Below are 6,000 nucleotides of genomic sequence, written 5' to 3' on the forward strand. Positions count from 1 at the left end.
GTTGTTTATTGCAAACCGAGCGGAGGTGTTCTGCAAAGCGGTCCCCAAGCCTCCGCTTGGTTTCCCCAATGTAGAGGTAGCCACACCGGGTACAGTGGATGCAGTATACCACATTGGCAGATGTGCAGGTGAACCTCTGCTTAATATGGAAAGTCATCTTGGGGCCTGGGATAGGGGTGAGGGAGGAGGTGTGGGGGCAAGTGTAGCATTTCCTGCGGTTGCAGGGGAAGGTGCCAGGTGTGGTGGGGTTGGAGAGCAGTGTGGAGCAGACAAGGGAGTCACGGAGAGAGTGGTCCCTCCGGAAAGCAGACAAAGGTGGGGATGGAAAAAATGTCTTGGGTGGTGGGGTCAGATTGTAGATGGCGGAAGTGTCGGAGGATGATGCGTTGTATCGGGAGGTTGGTGAGGTGGTATGTGAGGATGAGGGGGATCCTCTTTTGGCGGTTATTGTGGGGGCGGGGTGTGAGGGATGAGATGTGGGAAATGAGGGAGACACGGGCGAGGGCGTTCTCGACTACTGCGGGGTCGGGGTGGGGGGGGAAGTTGCAGTCCTTGAAGAACAAGGACATTTGGGATGTACGAGAGTGGAATGCCTCATCCTGGGAGCAGATGCGGCAGAGGCGAAGGAATTGGGAATAGGGGATGGAATTTTTGCAAGAATGTGGGTGGGATGAGGTGTATTCCAGGTAGCTGTGGGAGTCGGTGGGCTTGAAGTGGATATCGGTTTCCAGGTGGTTGCCTGAGATGGAGACAGAGAGGTCTAGGAAGGTGAGGGATGTGTCGGAGATGGTCCAGGTGAACTTAAGGTTGGGTGGAAGGTGTAGGTGAAGTGGATGAACTGTTTATTATTGGAACCATTGGTAAATGTATCCTTTGAATGAGATCCAGCTTTGTGTTTCCTTGATGGATTTCAGCTTTGCTTTCATTGCTTGGTTTGTACATTTATTCTAAGTGATGGAGTCCTGGTTTGCTTCTGGTTAATATGGTGCAAAATGCAGTCCATTTGGAAGTATGACAATACAGAGTGACGGAAAAGAATGATGACTGACATGTGAAGTCGGAAATGTATCACGGCAACCCACACCATACCATTTCTAGAATGTCGATAGCCATGTGAAGTGATCTCTGCCCAGGGTCTGGTCCTTGTCTCATCGTCAGTGGATGTTTTCTCAACAGTTTTACTTTGTCGGTGTCAGTTTGTCATTGCCTTTCACTTTCAGGAGCAGAGCCAGAGTAGAAATCAAACACAGCCCATTGGCATTCCCACATAGTCAGCTTTCAGGTAACTGAGTAAAACCAGTCTCCCTGAACATAGATAACTGCTCATGGCTTGTATGTTTACACATCTTTGTGAGCTCAACCTTCAGGCATCTAAGAATGACTTGATAGAGGTGTACAAAATGAATCAGAGGTATAGTTAAAATAGACAGCCAGAGACCTTTTCTTAGGGTGGAGGTAGCTATTACGAGGGGCATAGTTTTAAAGTGATTGGAGGTAGATACAGGGGAGATGTCAGGGGTAGGTTCTTTACTCAAAGAGTGGTTGGGGCGTGGAATGCATTGTCGGAGAGGGTAGTGGAGTAGGCCTTGTTAGGGGCATTTAAGCAGCTATTAGATAGGCATATGGATGATAACATAAGGTAGGGATGGAGGTTAGATAGACCTTAGGATTAGGGTAAAAGTTCGGCACAGCATCATGGGCTGAAGAGCCTGTACTGTTCTATGTTCTTCATTAATTGCACTGATACTGAGATCCCTGTGTGTACTGCAGTCATCCTTCTGTCTCTTGCATGTAATTCTGAAACTTTAACTATGTACAGATGCCCTTCGAGATCTTTGAGAAGGACCATAAACACTGTCAGAGATGGAATTGCCACATCTGCTGGGAGGACAGGCATACTGACATCCGCATCCTTGAAACAGTTGATAGCACCAGCATCGAGCCCATCTGAAACTAACTCCACTGGGCTGGCCATGTGTTTAGGATGTCCAGGCTCCAACTGCCAAAGCAAATCATCTTCATGCAGTTCAAGGAAGGCACTCAAATGAGAGGTGGACAAAGGAAGCATTTCAAAGACTCCCTGAAGGCTTCCCTGGAGAAATACACCATAGATGTTAACACTTGGGAGACCATCATTCAGAGAAAACCAACTTGGAGGAAGCCCCTGTATGAAGGGACATGATTCTTTGAGAACACCCCTTGGCAGGAAGAAGAAGGGAAAAGGAATCAGAGAAAACAGTGATAGTGATTTCAAGGTCAAGGACCACTTACAGCTCCCACATGTGACCTGCCACATGTCTGGTTGGAAATGTGGCTTAGGATTGGGTTTATCAACCACAGAACTTATGACCAGTGACATGAAATTTCCAAGATGGACAATTGTACTCATTAGTATGAGTGACGGCCAACTGCAGCAGTGACAGATCTTTGTGAGAAGTTAGGGTAAAAGATTGAAATGCAGTTTGCAACAGGGCCTCAAACAAAAACACTGACGCTTGCCAAATAAAATGTGAAAAGAACTACTGATGCTGAAAATCAGGAACAAAAATGCTGGAAAAACTCAGCAGGGTCCGGCAGCATCAGTGGAGAGAAATCACAGCTAATGTTTTGGGTTTAGTGACCCTTTCTCAGAACTACCCAAAACATTAACTTTGATTTCTCTCGACTGATGTGGCATAGTGTTAAGGTGATCGGAAGAGGGTACAAGGGAGATGTTCTTCACACAGAGAGTGCTGGGTGTGTGGAATGCGCTGCCGGCAGTGGTAGTGGAGTCAGATACTTTAGGGACTTTTAAATGACTCTTGGATAGGCATATGGAGGATAGAAAGATATAGGGTATGCGGGGTAGTTTAATCTTAGAGTAGAATAATAGGTCGGCACAACATTGTGGGCCAAAGGGCCTGTACTGTTCTATATTCTATGATACTTGACAATTGTTTTGTGAACTATTTGATCAGTACCTAATTATAGGCTGAATATTGCACCCTTTTGTCAGTCTTGTTGATTTCCTCGCAGGATTTCTCACCATGATGCCCAGTGAGAACTTTGTTTTGTGTTTATCTGTATGTTATTAACTACCTCCCCAGGCCAGCAATCCCCACCCCCAACCTCTGGGGTTGCTGGTGCTCTCACACAATTCACACTCATCCTTACATGTGTCAATTGCAGAACAACTCAACAAGTTCCCAGAACTGACCCTCATGCCCATGTCTAAAAGACCACTAGACACCCAGACAAGCACCGATAGTCTGGAGCTGCCCGACTCCCTCCAAACATAACAGAGAACATAGCATTAAATTACATAGGGTTAGAGATAGGCTGGGTGAATGAATACTATCTACCACAGTTTTTCCCAATATAAGCAAGTGTGAGGTTACCCATTTTGGACTGAAATAGGATAGACCACGCTACTGTTTAGATGGTATGGAGTTAAATACAGTAGATAGCCCACGAGACTTGAGGATTCAGGTGCACAGATCGTTAAAAGGTTACAAACGGTTACAGAAAATAATTTCAAAAGGCTAATGGAATGCTGGCCTTCATATCAAGAAGACCGGAGTACAGAGTGTAGAAGTTATGCAGCAGCTATATAAAACCCTGGTTAGACCTCACTTGGAGCACTGTGAGCAGACCTGGGCACCACACATTAGGAAGGATAGATTGGCCTTGAAGGGCGCACAGTGTAGGTTTACAAGAATGATAACTGGACGTAAGAGGTTACGTTTTGAGGAAAAACTATATAAGTTAGGCCTGTCCTCTCTCGAATTTAGAAGGTGATCTGATTTAAAGTCTTTAAGATATTAACAGGAAAAGCCAGGGTAGGTAAAGATAAACTATTTCCACTGACTGGGGATTCTAGAACTAGAAGCATAGTTTGAGAATTAGGACCAGACCGTTTGGGAGAGATGTTAGGAAGCATTTCCACACACAAAGGGTGGGAGAGGTTTGGAACTCTCTTTCACAAACAGCAGTAAATGCTGGATCAGTTGTTAATTTTAAATTTTGGATTGATCATTTTTTGTTAAGCCAAGGTATTAATGGATATCTGTGAATCTGTGGAACTCCCTGCCTAGTGAAGCAGTTGAGGCTACCTGGTTGAACATTTTTTAAGGCAAAGATAGATAGATATTTGAACAGTAAAGGAATTAATGGTTACGGTGACCAGGCAGGTAAGTGGAGCTGAGTTCACGAAAAGATCAGCCATGATCTTATTGAATGGCAGAACAGGCTCGAGAGGCTGAATGGCCTACTCTTGTTTCTACAGTTTCTAAGGGAAAATTGTGTTCACTTTAGAGGAAGGAAGCTGGAGTTCCAGTTGATTGGGGTGGCTTACAATGGAAAGACCAGCAGAGAAGGTCATGGTCTCTCCCCGAGGGTCAGTGCAGTATTTGCCATTTGGGAGTCTGGCCAGCATGAAGAAGGTCAACAACCTCTCCCAGCCTGTCAGCATAGGTATCATCACCTTCCCTTTGAATCTCTCCATCTTGCTACTGCACTCATCCTTCAACAAGGCTCACTGTTACTCTCAGTGTAACATCTTCCTTCACTCGCTATTACACCCAACCAAAGCTGAGATCACTAACCCCTGGGTTAATCAGGCAATGTGGTGGGATTTCCAGTACAGTACAGTAGCTGCCCCAGTGGCAACTAGCTGTGACATTACTTTACAATGAAACCTCCCAGCAATCTTATTCTTACGACTGGCAATCTACAGAACAGAAAGGACCAAAGTAAAACACAGGTCGTATCATAATTCCCTCCTTTCAGGGTGAAAATGAAAGATTCAATCTGTCTAACCATCGTTAGTGCACATAGGATACAATGTGGAATTGTGAAACTTATCAATTTTAATGCAGCTTACTTTGACAAATTCAAAAAGAACAGAGCATCAGAGCTCAGTGGACATACATTATTTAAAACTGCTTCTTAAAAAATCTTAGAATTGAACTCCTGCTTAGCCTAGATTGCTGGCTGCAAGCGTACAACCAATTTGAAGCAATATTTGTGTGTGCAGATTTTCAGGTTGCAGGGCAGAGCAGATTTAATGAGTCGAGGTACGTTAGGGGCACGAGGAAGTGTGTCATATCGAATGTAGAACCAGCGGTGCAGTAATGATTCTCCAGATGTGGGTCTGGGAAATAATTTTAATAGACAAGTCCATTTTTGTGCTGTTTCACTAATTCAAAAACAAGCACTGGGGACCCATCAATAACTTGAATACTTTTATCATTAGATGGAGACCACTCCTGTCATCTGGAGTTTGCCTCATTCAGGTGATTAAGAACCTCAGGACAGATTTTCTGATAGTCAGATAATGATGATTCCAGTGTGGAAGGGAGTAATACATAGGGACCCTGCCAAATCCCCGTTGCAGCACCTTGTGAAGAAAGTGAGCAGGGGATTGTTGACAGTCCGTCTATGCCCGGATCCCTCACCAAAGTCTCCATAAGAACTGACGATTGAGATGGTTCCGTGGAAATTAAGTTCAGGAAGAGTTGGATTGCTAAATACTCATCTTTACACCTGAATGCCCATTCAACAGATCCCATCGTTGTTTAATGCTCATCCAACTGCACCTCCCCCCAGACCGCTTACAGCTCTCAGACCTTGACCTGACTCTCCCACCAGAACGCCAACCCTCTGAGATTGAACACTTTACAAATTGCAAAATTCTCCCAGTTTTTCAGTTGTAGAGTCCAACTCCTGTTCAGTTTATAGTCCCAAGAAAGATAATGTGTGGTCTTCCTACATGCCTCTACCCTTAAAGAAAATGAAATGCTGTTTCTAAATGCATTTCATTACCAGACGAACACAACACATCTTGATACAACAGTGAAGGAAGTGTTTGGTATGCTTGCCTTTATTGGTCAGCGCATTGAGTGTAGGAGTTAGAAGGTCATGTTGCAATTATTTGGACATTGCTTAGGCCACCTTTTGAATACTGTGTTCAATTCTGGTCTCCCTGCTGTAGGAAGGATGTTGTGAAACTTGAAAGGGTTC

This window comes from Stegostoma tigrinum, chromosome 20 (assembly GCF_030684315.1).
Source record: "Stegostoma tigrinum isolate sSteTig4 chromosome 20, sSteTig4.hap1, whole genome shotgun sequence".
NCBI lineage: Eukaryota > Metazoa > Chordata > Chondrichthyes > Orectolobiformes > Stegostomatidae > Stegostoma > Stegostoma tigrinum.